This window comes from Malaclemys terrapin, chromosome 7 (genome assembly GCF_027887155.1).
Source record: "Malaclemys terrapin pileata isolate rMalTer1 chromosome 7, rMalTer1.hap1, whole genome shotgun sequence".
In the NCBI taxonomy this organism is placed as follows: domain Eukaryota; kingdom Metazoa; phylum Chordata; order Testudines; family Emydidae; genus Malaclemys; species Malaclemys terrapin.
This window is the reverse complement of record NC_071511.1, coordinates 114,783,743-114,801,560: the sequence shown is the minus strand read 5'-3', so window position 1 is coordinate 114,801,560 and position 17,818 is coordinate 114,783,743. Positions and strand designations below refer to the sequence as shown.

Sequence of the window (17,818 nt, the reverse complement as noted above, 5' to 3'; positions counted from 1 at the left end):
ACCTCCTCTACAAATAACAGCAAATAGAACGTTTGCTCAAGTAATTGCTAGAATATCAATGCATTTAGTTTTTGATACATGGTCCTCATTCAAAGGTGGAAATTATTCCAGTATTGAAGCACAGAAAATGGAAATACCCAACATAAACCTTACTACTTATTCGAGAGATGTCCCTGTGGGTGCTCCACTTCAGGTCAAGGTGCGTCCCAGTGCTTTCGATGGGAGATTTCTACAGCAGTATCCCAATGGGCCGTGCACACGCTGCGCCTGCCTCTTGAGCGGTCAGTGTTTGAATAGTGCGTGCACAGCCCGGGTTCCTTAGTTCCTTCTCTACCGTCCTGGTTCGAGATGGAGTTCAGCAGTGCTCTTTGAGATTAACTAGTTAGTTTGTTTCTCAGTTTAGTTAGATAGTTTTTAGTCATTAGAGTTACTATTTAGGTAAGATACATTAACTGTTTTATTTCTCAAAAAAAAAAAAAAAAAAAAAAAAAAACTCTGAGGTTACGGACATGCCTGGCTTCCCAGGTTTCAAGATATGTGCCTCCTGTAATGATGCCATCCCCATCTCGGATGGTCATTTGCAGTGTGTACCCTGTTTGGGGGAGTCTCATGTACCCCAAAAATGCATCCACTGTGCCAAACTGAAAGTGCGGACCCACAAGGACAGGGAGCTCAGACTTAAAATGCTGCTCCTGGAAAACTCCCTGAAACCTGCGTCTCACCCTGGCCAGCGAACTTCTGTGACACCCTCCGGAGGCAAAGCCAAAACAAAAAAATGGCCGTCTTCCTCTCCCCTTCAGGGGCTGTTCCTCAGGGAAGAAGTTAAAACCGTCTCTCCTGTCTCTGGTAACTGCCGCTCCGCTACATGGTGCCGAGGCTCAGGGCTTTGTTGCCCACCTCTTTCAGCTCTCCCTAGGAATATGATGAACAGATGTTTTCCTCTCAATACTCTCCCCAGATTCAGTTACCTGCAACTGGGAGAGGAATCTTCAAAATAGTCCTACCAATTAATGGGGCCATTATGGAACCTGCTAAACTATTTGGCATACCCCAGCCACAATAACCACCACTAGCAAGAGACTGGACAGCAAATATTTTGTCCCATCTAAGGGTTCTGAGTTTCTCTTCATGCACCCCTCACCTAATTCGATAGTGGTCAATGCGGCCAATCAGAAAAATAAATACCAACACTTCCAATCCACCCCATCTGACAAAGATAACAAGAGACTAGACCCCTTCGGCCGCAAAGTGTATTCTTCTTCCACTTTCCAATTTAGAGTGAAACCGCCTGCTGCACCTTGGGACTTGCACCTAATCCTCAAAGCCCTGATGGATAAACCCTTTGAATCGATGGCTACCTGCTCCCTTCTCCACCTATCCATGAAGACCGACTTCCTCATAGCAATCACGTCTGCCAGACGAGTAGGAGAAATGGGAGTGCTTATGGCGGACCCTCCATATACCACATTCTTCCGCAATAAGGTCACACTTTGCACGCATCCAAAGTTCTTACCTAAGATACACTCTTCCTTTCACCTCAATGAGCCTATACACATCCCAACATTTTTCCCAAACCCTCACGCTAACGCCTTTGAAACAGCAATGCACACTCTTGTTCACAGAGCATTATCCTTTTACCTGGATAGAACAAAACCATTTAGAAAAAAACCCAGACTTTTTGTCTCTACTACTCAGTGCTCACAGGGAAATGCTATCTCTACACAGAGACTTTCCACATGGATTGCTCACTGCATACGCCTTTGTTATCAACCCAGGAAAATACACCCTCCTACATCAATTAGGACATATTCTACCAGAGCTGTCTCCACCTCCACGGCCTTTCTCCGTAATGTCCCACTGTCTGACATATGCAGGGCAGCTACCTGGGCATCGAACCTTACCTTCGCCAATCACTACGCTCTCATCCACACTGCAGCGTCCGATACCAGAATGGGTAGAGCTGTCTTGTCAACAGCCTTCTTGCCTGATCTGAAGTCCCAACCATCCTAAGGGATACTGCTTTTTAGTCACCCAAAGTGGAGCACCCACGGGGACATTTCCCGAAGAAGAGGAAGTTACTCACCCTGTGCAGTAACTGACATTCTTCGAGATGAGTGTCCTTGCGGGTGCTCCACTACCTGCCCTCCTCCCCTCTACTTCAGAATTCGTAATGCACTCCATTGTAGAGAAGGAACTAAGGAGCCCAGGCTGTGCATGCACTATTCAAACGCTGACAGCTCGAGAGGCACGCACAGAGCGTGCACGGCCCGTAGGGCTGCTGCTGTAGAAATCTCCGATTGAAGGTGCTGGGATGCACCTTGACCTGAAGTGGAGCACCCACAGGGACACTGATCTCTAAGAACATCAGTTACTGCACAGTGAGTAACCTCCTCTTACCTTTCATATGTAATTATTGAGACATCTATAACATGATTCCCATATAAGTTTAATACAGTACTCCAAGACCCAAGGTACACGTTCTGTCCCAGAATCTCTGCTCTTGTTTACATCACTTCTTTGTCCAGAAGAAGTTATATTTATTTTATGACCAAATTCTGCCCTCAGAATTGCCCACTCAACTGCCATTGAAGTCAAAAGAAGCTAGATAACTGAACTGGTATCTGCAAGAGCAGAATTTGTCCCTTCTGCCTCATTTGTCATTACATATTTAAACTCAAGAAAGAACAAGTGATTATGTCTGTATATTTTGGAAGAGTTTAAAGTACTTTATTCTGCTTACCCAAAGTTAAAGGAGCCCTAAAAGGAAAGTTTATTTTTCATGGTTTTTGATTTTGTTGAAATGCTGCAGCAATTGAGTAGTTAATGAATTGCTCAAATACACACACCCAGTTAAACAACTAGAGCTCCTGGAAAACACATTTTAAAATTTAATTTAAAAAAAACCAACTAATGTACGAAATGGCATTGAGATGTTTGAAGATTTTTCTTTTTTCATCAAAAAGGTGTTAGTTCCTAAACATGGATGTTTAGGTGTTTATAATATAAAAAAGTCCAGAAGCAGCTGAGTGTTGAGCCCTTTCTCGATAATTTCTGCAGAACAGGTGCCTGAGAATAGTGCAGATCCTGATTAAATGTAGACCCAAGATTCAGGGTAATAACAGTGTCCTTTGAAATAGTCTGTGATGCTAAAAATGTTCCGATGGAGGCAGATTTAAGGTAATCTTGTAATGATTTAAGGCAGTGTCCAGTGAACTTTGAGGAGTGTGTGTGGGGATAATATAATTGACATACTCAGCAGTGAATTCCTGTATTTTTCCTCCCTCAATAAATCTATTATTTTTCTGCCATAATGTTGGTGAATACAAGGAATTTCCCATATCTTTCTCAAAGATATTAACCTGGATCTAAAACAACAAATGACTTCCTGACTGCATCTCTCATTTTTGGCTGCCCCCCACCCCAGCCCTGGGCTCTCACCCCCAACACCAGTGCCCCCCACCCACTCCCCCTGCCACCCCAGCGCTGGGCTCCCCCCACCAGTGCTGACTCCACCTGCTCCCCCCTCGCCTCCAGCCGGTCTGGCGCTGGCAGGGTCGGGGTAAGCAGCGGGGTTCCCTGGGCCGCACCTCAGCCCAGCATCCCTCCAGCCAGGGCTCCCGCCTCCAGGAGGAGGCTGCTGCTTCTGGCCACCCTGCCGCAGTCCCTGGGCGGCTCAGGCTGCTTCGCCCAGCCCCGGCTGCGGTGCTGGGGGCAGCTGCCCTGCGGCACCTGCAGGTGACTCCGTGTGCCCCGTGGGGTGGCCCCCAGCCCAAGTGTCCCCCGCTCGGACCCTGCCCAGCCACAAGGTGTGGGTGCTGCTCTCCCGCAACGTAAACTGCGGCAGCCCCAGGGCACCTTCCACACACGACGCACTGCCCCAAAGCAAAACAAAAAAAGGATGGCCTGAATGCCGCCCCTGAAAATGTGCTGCCCCAAGCATGTGCTTGGTTTGCTGGTGCCTAGAGCTGGCCCTGCTCATTTTTATGTAACAGCAGGCCTTAAGCCCATCTTCTTTACATATACAGCCACATCAGGGGACCTATCTACAATACTGTTTCCCAATGACCCAGTTAGAAAGAGTTCCATTTTGCAGTGTAGATGGGTCCTTAAATATGTTTCATAACCAGGCTAATGGGTTTAATCATATTCAAGTGTTCAACCTGGTTATGAAAAGAAAATGAAAGTACCATCCACACAATAAAGTGTAACCATTGTAAAACTGATAACCGTATTGTAACCTTGTGCCTTGATATGGTTGAATTTGTATTATAGACAAATCCTTACTCCAACCAGTTATTACATGTTAAGTCTCATTTAGTCAAAAGTATGACATCGGTGGTTTCTGGATTCTGATCTTTGAGCATTATTAAATTCTCTGCATAATTTTCAAATATTTTCCTAGACTCAACATTACACCAGTCAGTTTAGCCTGTCAGTACAAAACCTATTTCTCAATAGAGTATAACCTAACCCTTAACTGCTCTCATAGGTTTTATTTAAAAAAGAATATTTGTAGAGCGTTGACATAAAACAGGAGTTTCAAATGAATGATAAAATAAATGAAAATAAGAATAACATTAATTTAGCAACATTGGATCAAAGTGTGTTCTGTTAATCCTTCATTTTATCTCACAAAAAAATCTCAGGTGTCACATTCTGGATTTTGATCACCTCTTTGAAAGAGAACATTAAACTGGTTCCAAATGAACTCAGACTGCTTTTTTCCCTTACTTTATAGAGTTTTGATATAGGGTGATATTTTTAGGGTCCAACAACCACCTGTGCTTTATTTGAAGTAACTCATATTTCCACTTTAGACTGGTTTGCTATTTTATCAGCAGCAATGCCACTTGAATATTTATGTCCATGTATAGATAAGCATTACATCATCTTTCATGTACAACAAATATACTTTTATTGTAGTGGGATACTTGTATATACTATAGTGGAGACCCAATCAGTCATACTTTTTCTAGTATCTCTTTAGGTTGGATGGGTGTACCCTCTTTTGTCTTCAACCTTATACATATATAGTACATATATACGGTCTCATTCTCACGTACATCTACACAAATTTTTCTGGACCTTGATTTTCTTAATTCTCACCTAAAGAGATGGATCTTCAGTAACACCCTAAAATGATGATGCATCCCAAGGCTGCCTACTGTCCTGGACCTATGCAGGTCCATCTTTCTTTCTTCACCATCATTACACAATGGGTGAAAAAACGTCACCCAGAAACTCATTATCTTCAAAAGTTCTTTCTATTGCAACTTCCCTCTTCTTTTACACCTTATGGGTTACCAGGGCCTTGACTTTTCATAAGAGGGAGAACTAGGGATTTTAACTTCTTGGCACACCATCCTACTGTCTAACGACCAGGGAAGTCAATGGAATCCAGGGTTTCACACCTTGAGCAAAGTTTATCCTTTTGTTGCATCCTTTCTCCCATCCATTCTATGAGAGTGACTAGCTGCTGAATGAGCAAATATAATCCTATTGTATTTATACTTGCAGGAGGAGTACAAAATTTCCTATGCTTTTCAAAATGTTTGCTTGGGTCAAATATGTCCACCATGCCTTCTAATCTTATTGTAGTGGCTTGGCTGTGTCAAGGAAACAGACACATCTATCTTTCACAGTGTTATGAACAGCTGGGTGGGGGTGGGAAGCTGCATTAGTAAGTCTCTGTGCTGAATGGGGGATCTTTCTTTAGTCTGTACTACAGATTGTACAGGAAAATCAGCACCATGCAAAAGATCACAAAATGTAATTTATATAAAGTGTCATTAGAAACATAAATCTTATGAAAGACACATACCTTTGGGATATCATAGACCATAGACTTCTTTGTAATCCATTACCCCTGCTGATATAAAGCTTTGATTTGTGGGTTAAAACCTGAGGCTCTGAGACTAACCTCATAAATATGCTAATCTAGGGTAATCAAGAACAAGCACTATTGCAAATACAGAATTTTTATTCCATAACGCCAAAGGTTTTATAGCATCTCTACGTTTATAACAATAAAGTTTGGGAAATTACTCTCTTCATATTTAAGAACATGCTTTGCCCTTTCCTTAGCATCTCACCAATGTGAGTGTAAGGTTTTACATATACTATTTGGAATGACATGATTTTTATGTAAAATTCATTATATGTTTTGCCTTTTCTAACAAACTGACCTTTTCCAAACAGCAGGAAATGTGATATGAAAATATTTTTGGATTTAGCTGAGTGAGTTATTTACATATAGAAAAATCATAAGTGATCATTTTATTAGGTCAGAGAACCAATCAATGGATTAACCAGAGTATTGCTTTGGTAAAACCAGCAGTTTTCTGCAATCAAGTAGGTCTAAGGAGATAAAGGCTTAAAAGATTTTGTAAAATATATTTGTTATCTTTTCCAGCAGGATATGTTCATTGGAGATTAAAATCAATAACCCATCAAACAGTATGAACTTTAAATATCATAGTCATCGTGTGATTGAGATAATATAATCAAATGCAGTCTTTTGGGGGAAGGGTAAATAATATTGCTGCTCTTTGTGTATGTAATAGCAGAACACTTCTCACATTCTATACATTGATAACTCTGTTACCCAGGGTTTTTGAAACCAAAGCAGTGGAAACTTTACTGTTTCTCTCCAGGTGGTGTCAGGAATAAATCAATGGGGGCACAGCTCATCCAGCTGATAAATAATTGGCACCAGCAAAAGTTGAAAAGTACTTTTTTATTAGATCTCAAGCACTCTCACACATACTTGGTCCTGCTAGTGAAGGCAGGGGGCTGGACTCAATGACCTTTCAAGGTCCCTTCCAGTTCTAGGAGATGGGATGGAATACATACTGTCTCGGTAGGATTTAGAGCATTTCAAAACAGTTATAAGTTACCCCAAAAGTCTGAAATGATTCTGTTGGATCAGCTGCAGGCTTCCAGGAGCCCCTGCCTTGCATCTGACTGCTGGAGAGCTTAGTTGCCAGATCCTTGCCCAAAGAAAACTTCCTTGGACTGCTCCAAAGCAAATTCTTTCACCTAATCTTGTATAGCTAACTTCAAACAAAGCACATAACCAATAGTGACTCCTAGTGGGTCACCATAGTAACCCTTAATGGTCACCAATTCTCCTACTTTCAGCAAAACTACTCATTATCTCTTATCAAAACATTTCTCGTCATAACATTAATAAAAATGGCATATCAAAGATGTCAGAGGCACTTAAGACCAAGGTTGGCTGTCCAAACACTCCTCCTAGTCTCAAAATACATTCACTTCTTATCCCATCCTCCCATTCTGATAGCAGAGCTGCGAACAGGCAGCTGGGTGGCCTCGCCTCTTAGGACCTAAGATTTTCCTAGTTATGTGATGTTTGGTTTTCAGCTGGCAGTGGCTGAACATGCAAAATTGCTGACTGCAGCACTATCAAGTTCTGGGGTAACGTGCAGGAATGTCAAATTCTGGGTAACACTACCAGCATTCTGCTTTGCTTTGGGGGTACAGTGAGTGTGCAAATACATTTTAGCTAGGCAATCTGTGTCAAAATAAGTATGTTTTATACTAATTTATTTCTAGAAATAACCCAGCTTTTTGCCGAGTAATAAAAAATTAAAATACTTATATTCAACTTCTAGCCACAGCAATACTGATTTCACTTTGTCTGCTTGCAGTAATCCTATTTCTGATCCTTGTCTACAGAAAATGCAATTGTTTAAAAAAAAATGGAAGAGGAAATAATTGGTTCGATCTGAATTCATTTGTGCCTCAAGTCCATATGAAATACCTGTCAGAAATGATTATTTTTCTACTTTCTACCATCAGTAATTACAATTTTATAGTAACTGATTGAAAGACTGTAATCTGAAGACTGTTGATTTGCGAGATAAAGTGTTTTAGATGATATTAAATTTGTGCTTGTCAGATTAGCTATATAATTTAGACACATGTCCTTGTATAAATTTCTAATCTTCATTTATTTTTTATATTAAGTCAGAGTTCATTATTTTCTGGTAAGTTGACATTTTGCATAACTATTCCCCCTTTACAAAGTATGATCATATTTTGTTCTTGGATTTAAATGTGACATTTTATGGGAAATAAGATGCCATTAGGCTCTTCAAAGTACATGCTGATTTAACATACATTTTCCCTTTGAATTCCGTTAGCACCAGTGTTCCTGATAGACTTAGATATTTGGTGTTCTACAATAGCTATGCATAATAAATATTTGTATAATGTAGCAGTACTTGTTTCAGTTTCATGGAATCTGCACCTCTGACCCCCTTTGTGGTCTGCTCAAGGAATGCCTTCGGGTCTCAGGCCTCTCTAGCCATCATCTCTCTCTGGGCAGGGACGCCTGTGTCCCTACTTCGCAGACTGGGGGGGTTTTAGGCTGCAGTCCCTTGTCACTCACTGTGATTGAACCCTGTTCCTTGATTTCTTTCCAAGAACAATGACATTGTTTTTACCAGTGAGCAAACAGCTCTTCCAAAACAGAATATATTTAGCTAAGGATAAAAGCATATGGAGAAAATGTAGAAAACAAAAAAGTCTATACTCATTATCGTAGCTCTTTACTGAATCTTTTCTAAATTTTTCAAACTCACGTTTGAATGATAGACACCAGAACTGGATACAGTATTCTAGTAAGGGTCTCGTATTGTACTAGACCACATCACTGCTCCTACTCAATATTCCCCGGTTTATACATCCCAAACTTGCCCCTCCAATTTATGGGGTCCCCTGGCAAGTTCCACTTTTTCCAGCCATTGTTCACAAAATGGGTGAGAGGCATGCAGCATGATTATACTTTCTTTGTACTGCTGCTTTCTACAATTTCTCATTTTCCCCTCTATTTAATTAATGCTATTTTACTTGACAATACTTCTAACCTAGAATCTGAGTATGGATATGGCTTTTAGAGCACTTTGAAATATCATCTCTTAATCCAGAAGCTTTATTCTCAGGGCAAATATCCATAAGGGAAGACTGCAGAATACAGGCAACGAGTAACTAATGTGCTCAACACACATTCCATGAAAGCTGCCAAGGGCAGGACTCGAATTCTCAGTACACGGATGCTGTTCAGGTTCAGTGGCCACAGCATATTACCTTGAGCAACCCATTTATTCTGATGTCAGACTGCCTGCAAACAATCTGGTTTGCACCGGATTGCCAGTCCTACCACACATGTGCAAATGACTTTCTCTGGCGCTTCCATTGTTGCATGCAGTGGTGTTTTAGGTGTGTTGATACCAGGATATTAGAAAGAAAAGATGGATAAGGTAATATCTTTTATTGGACCAGCTTCTGCTGGTAAGAGAGCCAAGCTGAAGAGCTCTGTGTAAGCTCGAAAGCTTGTCTCTCTCACCAGCAGAAGCTGGTCCAATGAAAGGTATTATCTCATCAACTTTGTTTCTCTGGCTCAACTTGATTTGACACAAAGTGTAGAACTAACTTTCACCTTGAATATATGTTTTAAATATTACTTCTTCAAAGGAGCGGTGTGTGCCAGATCCTAGCTGAGATAAATCCTGAGTGGTAATATCATTCGGGGTTGAGGGGGACTGTAATCATGCTTCAGTGGGTCACAACTGAGGACGCCAAATTCAGGACAAACTGCTCAGAAATAGGGCAGAAACACCCCAAGACTGGTGGCTAATCCAAACCAGCAACAAAATTAAACTTCTGCTTCACCACTGGCTAACAAGAAGTCATAAAAGCAGTTTGCTTGTGCATCCCAGTCCTTGTATTACAAGCGAGAACGCTGGATTTAAAGGTGAGTGGTTCTTTACAACCAGTCTCATCAAATAAATGGTTCTTCTGATCTCAAAGGACAAGACACACACCCAGGTCAATATATAACTCAGTTCTTACCCAAAAATCATGCTGATGCCAATCCTTTAGTATCTAAAATCTAAAGGTTTAATCATAATAAGAATGAGAGAAAGGTGAGAATTAAAATTGGTTAAAGGAATCAAATACATGCAATAAATGCTAAGTTCTTGGTTCAGGCTTATAGCAGTGATGGAATAAACTGCTGGCTTGATAAGTCTCTGGGGCTTCCAAATCATTGGAAGGTCCTCAGTCCATTGGTTAGAATGCTCCCATTAGTATAAGTTCAGAGTCCAGAGGCTGGAGCAGAAAAGAGGCAAAATGGAGGTGTTTCCAGGGTCTTTTATAGATTTTTGCCATGTGGAGGGAATCCCATTGTTCTTACTGTGGAAAATTACAGCAACAAGATGAAGTTTGGAGTCACATCAATATACATACAGACATGAGTTCAATTCTTGAGGTTCAGATACATAGCAGAGATGGTGAGCTTTGTAGTTACAAAGAGTTTTCAGAAATAGTCCATAGGTTATAGTCCAAGGTTTATATTTCAGGGCAGTCCAGTCAGAACTGGGATCTCAGTCCTTGTGGCTTAGGCTTCCCCTGCATGAAACCTCAAGAATTGAACTCATGTCTATATGTATATTGATCTTTTAATCATACTCTCTCTTTTCTTTTTTTAAAGAATTTTAGTTTAGTGTGACAAAGTTTCTCCTCTACCTTGGTAGGTCCTGCACTTATTGGCAGATTTGCTCGCTTCACAGATTCACCCTGTGGGTCAGGAAACAGTCCAGAGATCTTCCCCTCTGGTAGAAGCTATAGTCCAGATCAATTCCTCCTGTGTTTGATCAGGAGTTGGGAGGTATGGGGGGAACCCAGGCCCACCCTCTACTCCAGGTTCCAGCCCTGTGGACTGCAGCTGTTTAGAGTGCCTCCTGGTACAGCAGCACAACACCTACAACTCCCTGAGCTACTTCCCCATGGCCACCTCCCAACACCTTCTTTGTCCTTACCACCAGACTTTCCTCCTGATGTCTGAACTTGTACTTCTCAGTCCTCCAGCAGTACACCTGTTCACTCTCAGCTTCTTACACACCTCTTACTCCCAGTTCCTCACACACATACTTCCTCTCCTCTGGCTCCCCCAGGCTTGATTGGAGTGAGCCCTTTTATAGCATCAGAGGGGCCTTAATTAGAGTCAGGTGCTTAACTGCCTCACCTGACTCTTAGCAGGTTAATTGGAGTCAGGTGGTCTATTAGCCTGGAGCAGCCCCTGCTCTGGTCACTCAGGGAATGGAAAACTACTTATCCAGTGGCTAGTATATCTCCTTTCTGCTACTCTGCTGTTCCCAACTGGTTTGGGTCTATCACATTAGTTAATAAGAATTGGCTGTATGTGTATATTTGGGTAAAATCTGGAATATTCATTACCCTGGGAGGTAATGTGTCTAATCCTTTGGGATTGGTATAACCTTTTCTTTTATATGATGAAATACGTTTTTCTGAAATCTCCATTGTTTTTGACTTGGGTACCTGGATGGAGGCCTAAGGCTGGGTTACTTCAAGGGAACTGTATTGTCGGCTTCTGGGCAATCAGTGAGGTAATAAAGAAGCTGTTTTATGCTGGTTTGGTAAATCTAAGTATTGAAATATCCACCATCTTTAGGGATTTTCTGCCCCATTCTTTGCAGTTCACCCTAATTGAGTGACCTCAGCTGGCCCCCATGGGGACCCTAGTCACAGGGACACAGACACATTGTGTGAACCCCAATGGTATGGGGAGGAAAAGAAGTGTAAAATGTTAGGTAGGGTGGGTTTATTTTAAGTGGGCTGTATCTCAGGAGCTCCTTTCTGAAACAGCCTCAACTTTCAACCACTCCCATATCCCAGATCCCCACAAGGCCCAGCAATTTTCAAGATTATCCAAATAAGCAGGTAGATTTTAGAGCACTTAGAAAACATGGCAGTTAAATAATAAACTAATATTTACCTTAACTATAGGGTTCTATTACCCCACTATAATACATCTGGAAACAGCAGCAATGATAGTGTATTTAACACTTGCAGGATGGGGACTGTATTGGGATAGCAGTGACTCAGAAAGGGACTTAAGGGTCATAGTGAAATGAACGTGAGCTCCCAGTTTGGTGATTTGACTAAGAGAGCTAATGCAATTCTTGGATATATAAGCTGGGGAATATTGAGTAGGAATAGTGATGTGGTCTCACATGTATATACAACGTAAGTGAGACCCTTACTAGAAAACTGTATCCGCTTCTGGTGTCTATCATTCAAAAAGGAGTTTGAAAAATTGGAAAGGATTTAGTAAAGAGCTATAAGAATATTTTTGAGGTATGGAAAACCTGCCTTACAGTAAAAGATTTGGGAGTCTTAATCAAAGAGAAGTTTAAGAGTTGACTTGATCATGATGTATAAATAGTTATATGGGGAGTTTTCTGATCATAGAGAACTATTCATTTATCAAAAGTGTAACAAGATCCAGTGGCTGAAAGCTGAAGACAGATAAATAAAACTCCAGTAAGTAGAAAATTTCCCACATTTTCAGTTTGATAAAGAAGCATAGTCATATCAACTCTGATCATACAGTCCTTCTAGTTCCTGATTCATATCAGGGCTCAGTTTAAAAATTTAAAACTGTCATTGGATTCCCTCCAGTCTGCTTCGTAGATTTTCTCTGTCTCTGTCCCCTCTGCTTCTATATTCAATTCATCTGTCTGTCCATTTCTCTAATCTAAGATTTTATACCACACCTATCACCCAAGTACCTGAGTACCTTGTCTAGCAACAGATTAATCTGCTACTTCACATGCTGCTGGTATGAGAGCCTTTCAGCTTTCTATCCGAAACAGCCTTCTTTTTCTGTATGTCTCTGCCTCATTGACTTCCCATCTTTTTTTTTTCGAATCTCATTTTTAAAACATATCTTTTCTCCCTTTCTTATGCTGTTTAATTTCTTTGTCTTTCTCTTTGTTATTGACTTGACTCAATGCTTTAGTTTTTTTTATACTCTGTCTATATTATGAAATCTGTCTTTTTGGACCCTGGGCTAAACTGTATCGTGTTGTTATGCGTTGTAAAACAGCTTTTTAAACCAGTAGTTGATGTCTTTCACACGCGGTGATTTTTTTACACATTATTTGCATATATAGTATATGTTTGTATGTGTGTGTAAACACAGATATATGAATCTTTAAGATGACAAAGTGCAAATCAATTCTAACAGACACGCTGTGAGCTTGAAAAAAATCCCTCCAAGTGTGATGCATCTTATTAGTGGATGGACCTAGATTGCCTTTCAGCTTTCTATGTTTTCTGAATACTCAAATAGAATTATGGAATTATTGAATTGTTTGGGACCGGAAGGGATGGGCATTCACTGGATTATTTAGTACATCTCCTTGTGCATTGCGCTATATGTAGAAGGTGTTTATCAAATCTTAACTAGGGGACTTCAAACGATTTTGATTCCACTAATTATCTTGAAACTATGTTTCATTTTCTAGTTGATTTTACCATTACAAAGATTTTTCTAGCATAGAACCTAAATCATTTCTACTTCATCATAATCCATTGGGCCAAATTTTCTTCTGGCATAAATCAATTGAAGCCAATGCAATTATGCCAGCAGAATGTTTAGTCCACTTTTTTGTCTGATCATTTGAAAATGTCAAGAACAATTATTTCTCTTTCTTACTGTAGCATCCTTGTTAATATATAGAAACATCCATTTTAACATTTAGTACCTCAGACTTCTCTTTCAGATACTACAGTCACAAGCCACTACTCTTGTTAGAATCTATATAGGACTTCTAGTCTCCATATGAAACTGTATTTCATGTTTGGATTATACAGGATTCTCTTGGAGATGTATCCTCCTATTTCCATATACTATCAGGGTTTAGTCAAAGGAAAACAATTAAAATATGTTTTGGCTTCTATTAATAGGACTTCAGTTCCAATTACAAATCATGTAAGAAGCATCCTACACTTCTCTCTTAAGTACACTTATCTCTTATCTAGTAAAGTAATAGATAGGAGGTTTAGGTTGGCTATTAGGACAAACTTTTTCACTAGGAGAGTGGTGAAGCACTGGAATGGGTTACCTAGGGAGGTGGTGGAATCATCTTCCTTAGAGGTTTTTAAGGTCAGGCTTGACAAAGCCCTGGCTGGGACGATTTAGCTGGGGATTGGTCCTGGTTTGAGCAGGGGGTTGGACTAAATGACCTTCTGAGGTCCCTTCCAACTCTGATATTCTATGATTCTATGATATCCTATGATTCAATGATTGTTTTTACACATTCACCAAATATTGCAGAATGTTATTTTTAACTAAAACTTATTGGATTGTTTGTCCTTCTTCTTCTGCAAATTCTTCATCCAAACTTCCTTTCTTCCTTACAAATAATGGGTGTTATAATTTATTGTCTGTCTAAAGTATTGTACATCCTATTTCCAGACAAAAATAAATAAAATTTCACCCATCCTTCTTGGTGAAAAAGTTATACACAAAAACACATGCATGTGCTTGCACACAAATATTTTCTTTCCTCCCCTCATGTTTTCCACTTTGTTCTCTTTTTGTACTGTTGTAGTCAAAAGTTGTCTTAGTCAAAAAGAATGTTATACTTTTTCCTCAGGAAAAGATAATGGAGGATTAACACCAAAATGAATTAATCTTCATCTCCTGTCAATACCCACTTCTGCTACAGAGCATGCATTGTAGCTCTGTGGAAGTGTATAACAATTTTATCCAGGAAGAAATTCAATTACAATTTTTGATTATACCAAAAGAAGTAATAATTTTGTAGGGTTTAAATATCCATATCAGCGCTCCCCAGACAGTTTACTTTGGGTTATGTCTAACCTTATCATATTATATATGCTGCCCAGGCTCAGTAATTAGACCATCTGCTACAATTTTACTGTATATTTATTTTAGTTTTTCTTATTTATTCATTCTTAATTTATTAACAGTGAAAAAATGGAATTAATGCAAGTTGAAAGTATTATTTGTTCATTACCTCAGAGCCAAAGCAGGTAGAGGTTTACACTTAGTGAATAATTTGAATTATTTTGAAGTGATGCAGAGTTTTAAGTTGCTTTTGTATCTGAAAATCACTTGAACATTTTGGCTATTTTGATGGATATCTGAGCCAGGCCATCAGTTACCTGTGGTCAAACATTTTTCACAAAGTGATCACTCCATATCTGAGTTCTCAGTCCTCATCCTCAAAGGAAACCTGCACAACTTCAGAAGATGAGCCTGGGAGTTTAAATTGATAACTTTGTTAGACACTACAATCATGGTCTTAATAAAGATACTGGATGTGTGGCTTATTACAACAATCTGTAACCCTCTAACCTCTCTTTTCCTTTCACAGACCTGAAGAAGAGCTCTGTGTAGCTCAAAGGCTTGTCTCTTTCACCCATAAAATTGGTCCAATAAAAGATATTACATAGTTAACATACATGCATGTTGGCAAGGACCCTGGAAAATAAGGCATAAATTTGTAACAGTGAGTTCAGTGAGCCATTGGAACAAGTCACCAATGGCCTATTATGCTTCCTTTGCATTTCTCAGGAACTGCAAAGGGAGCAGAGACTGCTCACAAATCTCCAGCAAAAGATTTCCCCAGCATGGGAGAAGTCCCCTGTGGGCATAGAGCCAGCATAGCCTGTTCCTGCATCCTCTTCCCTGGTTGTTGGTGTGGTGGGCAGAGTCTAGAAGTAGCCAGTGTACACTGTGCTCCAACTCTGCTCATCTGGTGTACTATACCTCGAGGACTATTGATGGCTGACAAAAGTTAAAGCAGCTGCTATGTTGTACTAAAATATGCCTGTACAAGGGTTGGGGCAGAAAACAAGGGACCTGTACCCAACTCCCTGACACAACATTCTCAGAATATTCTTATTTTTGGATTAAAAATTTTGGCAAAACAGTTAAAAGGGAATTTCAGGTGAACAGTATTTCAGGTAAAAACCTATAAGCAATTTCCTCTTCCCCAGAAGTGTTACATTTCTGAGCAGTTAAATTTCTGCTTGAATTAAGTAGATGATGTATATCAGTAGTTGAATCCTCAATGCATGTTTTATCATGTTGCTTCATTCCAGTGTCTGAGCATGGCAGAGACAAGATGCCAAGTGACACATCAGTAATGCTGGTCGGAGCAGTAGTCACAGTTCAGTCACTAGCAGCTTTTTCTCGTCTGGAACACAGACATAACAAATCTTTTTTTTTATCAGCTCTTTAGTACATGAATAATTACATTTTAGTTTTAGTTTACAGCTTTGGAAATGAACAACACAAATATACAGTGGCCATTACCAATGCTGTCTTGAGGTTGTCACTGCTTCTAGTTGTGTGATATTAGTAAACAATAATAACTATGCAATTGGTAGTCATTTTTACTTTATAGTTTCATAGACATTGCCATGGTTGCAGGGTTAGCTGTTTAACTCTTTAGAGTTTATCTTTTTTTAATTTGCATATCTCTACTAGCTGATCTTTCTTAAGCTGTTCATCATTCATTTTTCCTGTCTGTCTTTTCCTACTCTCTTCCTGGAAAGAACACAGGATAGTTTTTTTTCTCTTGCATTCTCCCTCTACAAGATTTGCTTTTCCTGCTATTGTCACTTACTGAAAATTCACCACTGTCACTGTCCCACAGATGCTGCCAGCAGTATGTCACAGTTGTTGCAGGGCTAGCTGCACCTCTGTCCCCACTCTGGTCTTTGAGTTCACTCTTCTCAAATGTCAGGCTTTATGCCTTTACTTCTCCTGGGGTGGAATCACATCATCCTCCTATGGCTGGACCAGGGCCGCCCGGGGTGGGGTGGGGGGAGGGGCAAGTGGGGCAATTTGCCCTGGGCTCTACAGGGCCCCCCATAAGAATATAGTATTCTATAGTATTGCAACTTTTTTTTATGGAAGGGGCTCCTGAAATTGCTTTGCCCCAGGCCCCCTGAATCCTCTGGGCAGCCCTGGCCTGGACTGGGTACTGGACTACAGTACCTTGTGTATCAGCCCTGCTTACCCAGCGGGTCTGAGTTTAACACCTGCAGCTCTTCACTTTGGGAGCCTGTGAAAAAAGTAGTGTCTACAATGACCAGACAGATTTCTTACATCCAAAATATTGTTCATTTTAATGGTAGGAACAAAGCATTTAAGATAATTTTTCAAAGAAACAAGCAGTGTGCACGCATGTTTAACTTACCTAATTCCCATCATCCTGTGATGTTGGCCTAGGCAGGCCTAGCTTCTTCAGATAGGCACCAGCTGGGGTTTGTCATTCTGAACAGTTCCCCAACAACTGCCTTGCCTCTGGAAGGAGAGACCCTCTCTTTTTCTAAATAGAGTTTCTTTGTCCTTGTCTGTTTCTGAGCCCCTGCTAGTCCAAACCAGTTCAATATGCTCCAAAGGAGGTCAAGACACAATCCTTAGAGCCAATAGCTGTTCCATTGTCCCATAATAACCGCTAAGGATTTACTGCATTTGCAGAATTTCATTTTCAAAGATTAGTGGAGCTCTGGTGTACTATGTAATGCTGACTGATACACTAGCCCTTACTATCTGTTACATAATGGACCTTTGATAATGTTCCATTCTTCAAATGGGTAATGTAGACAAAAAATATTAGTTCGTTATAAAGTTTACTTGGGTTAAAAAAATGAGGAAATAATCGTTACTCCCAAAGCAAAGAATTTTCATTTTATAAATAAAGAAAAATGTTTATAGATCACAGATTTATAAATCTAATTGCATTTGGAATATTCTGTCTTTTGTCATGTAATAAGATGGTCACAAGTGAATGCAATAGGATGTATTTTCAACCTTCATGTGTGTGCATGCGCAATTGTGCATGCATAAATTTTGCCTGCATTTTGCATGTGCAAATGTAATGACCTCCATCACAAGTTATCACCAGGGACTGAAATTGGAAACTCCAGAACGAAAAGTTAAAGCCTT

The 17,818-nt window shown here is 40.2% G+C and overlaps 1 protein-coding gene across 6 annotated transcripts in view; it reads left to right on the top strand.

The window, feature by feature from the left end:
- ATRNL1 (attractin like 1) overlaps positions 1–17,818 on the top strand; it is a 991,165-nt gene that overhangs the window by 567,992 nt on the left and 405,355 nt on the right. The window lies entirely within an intron of this gene.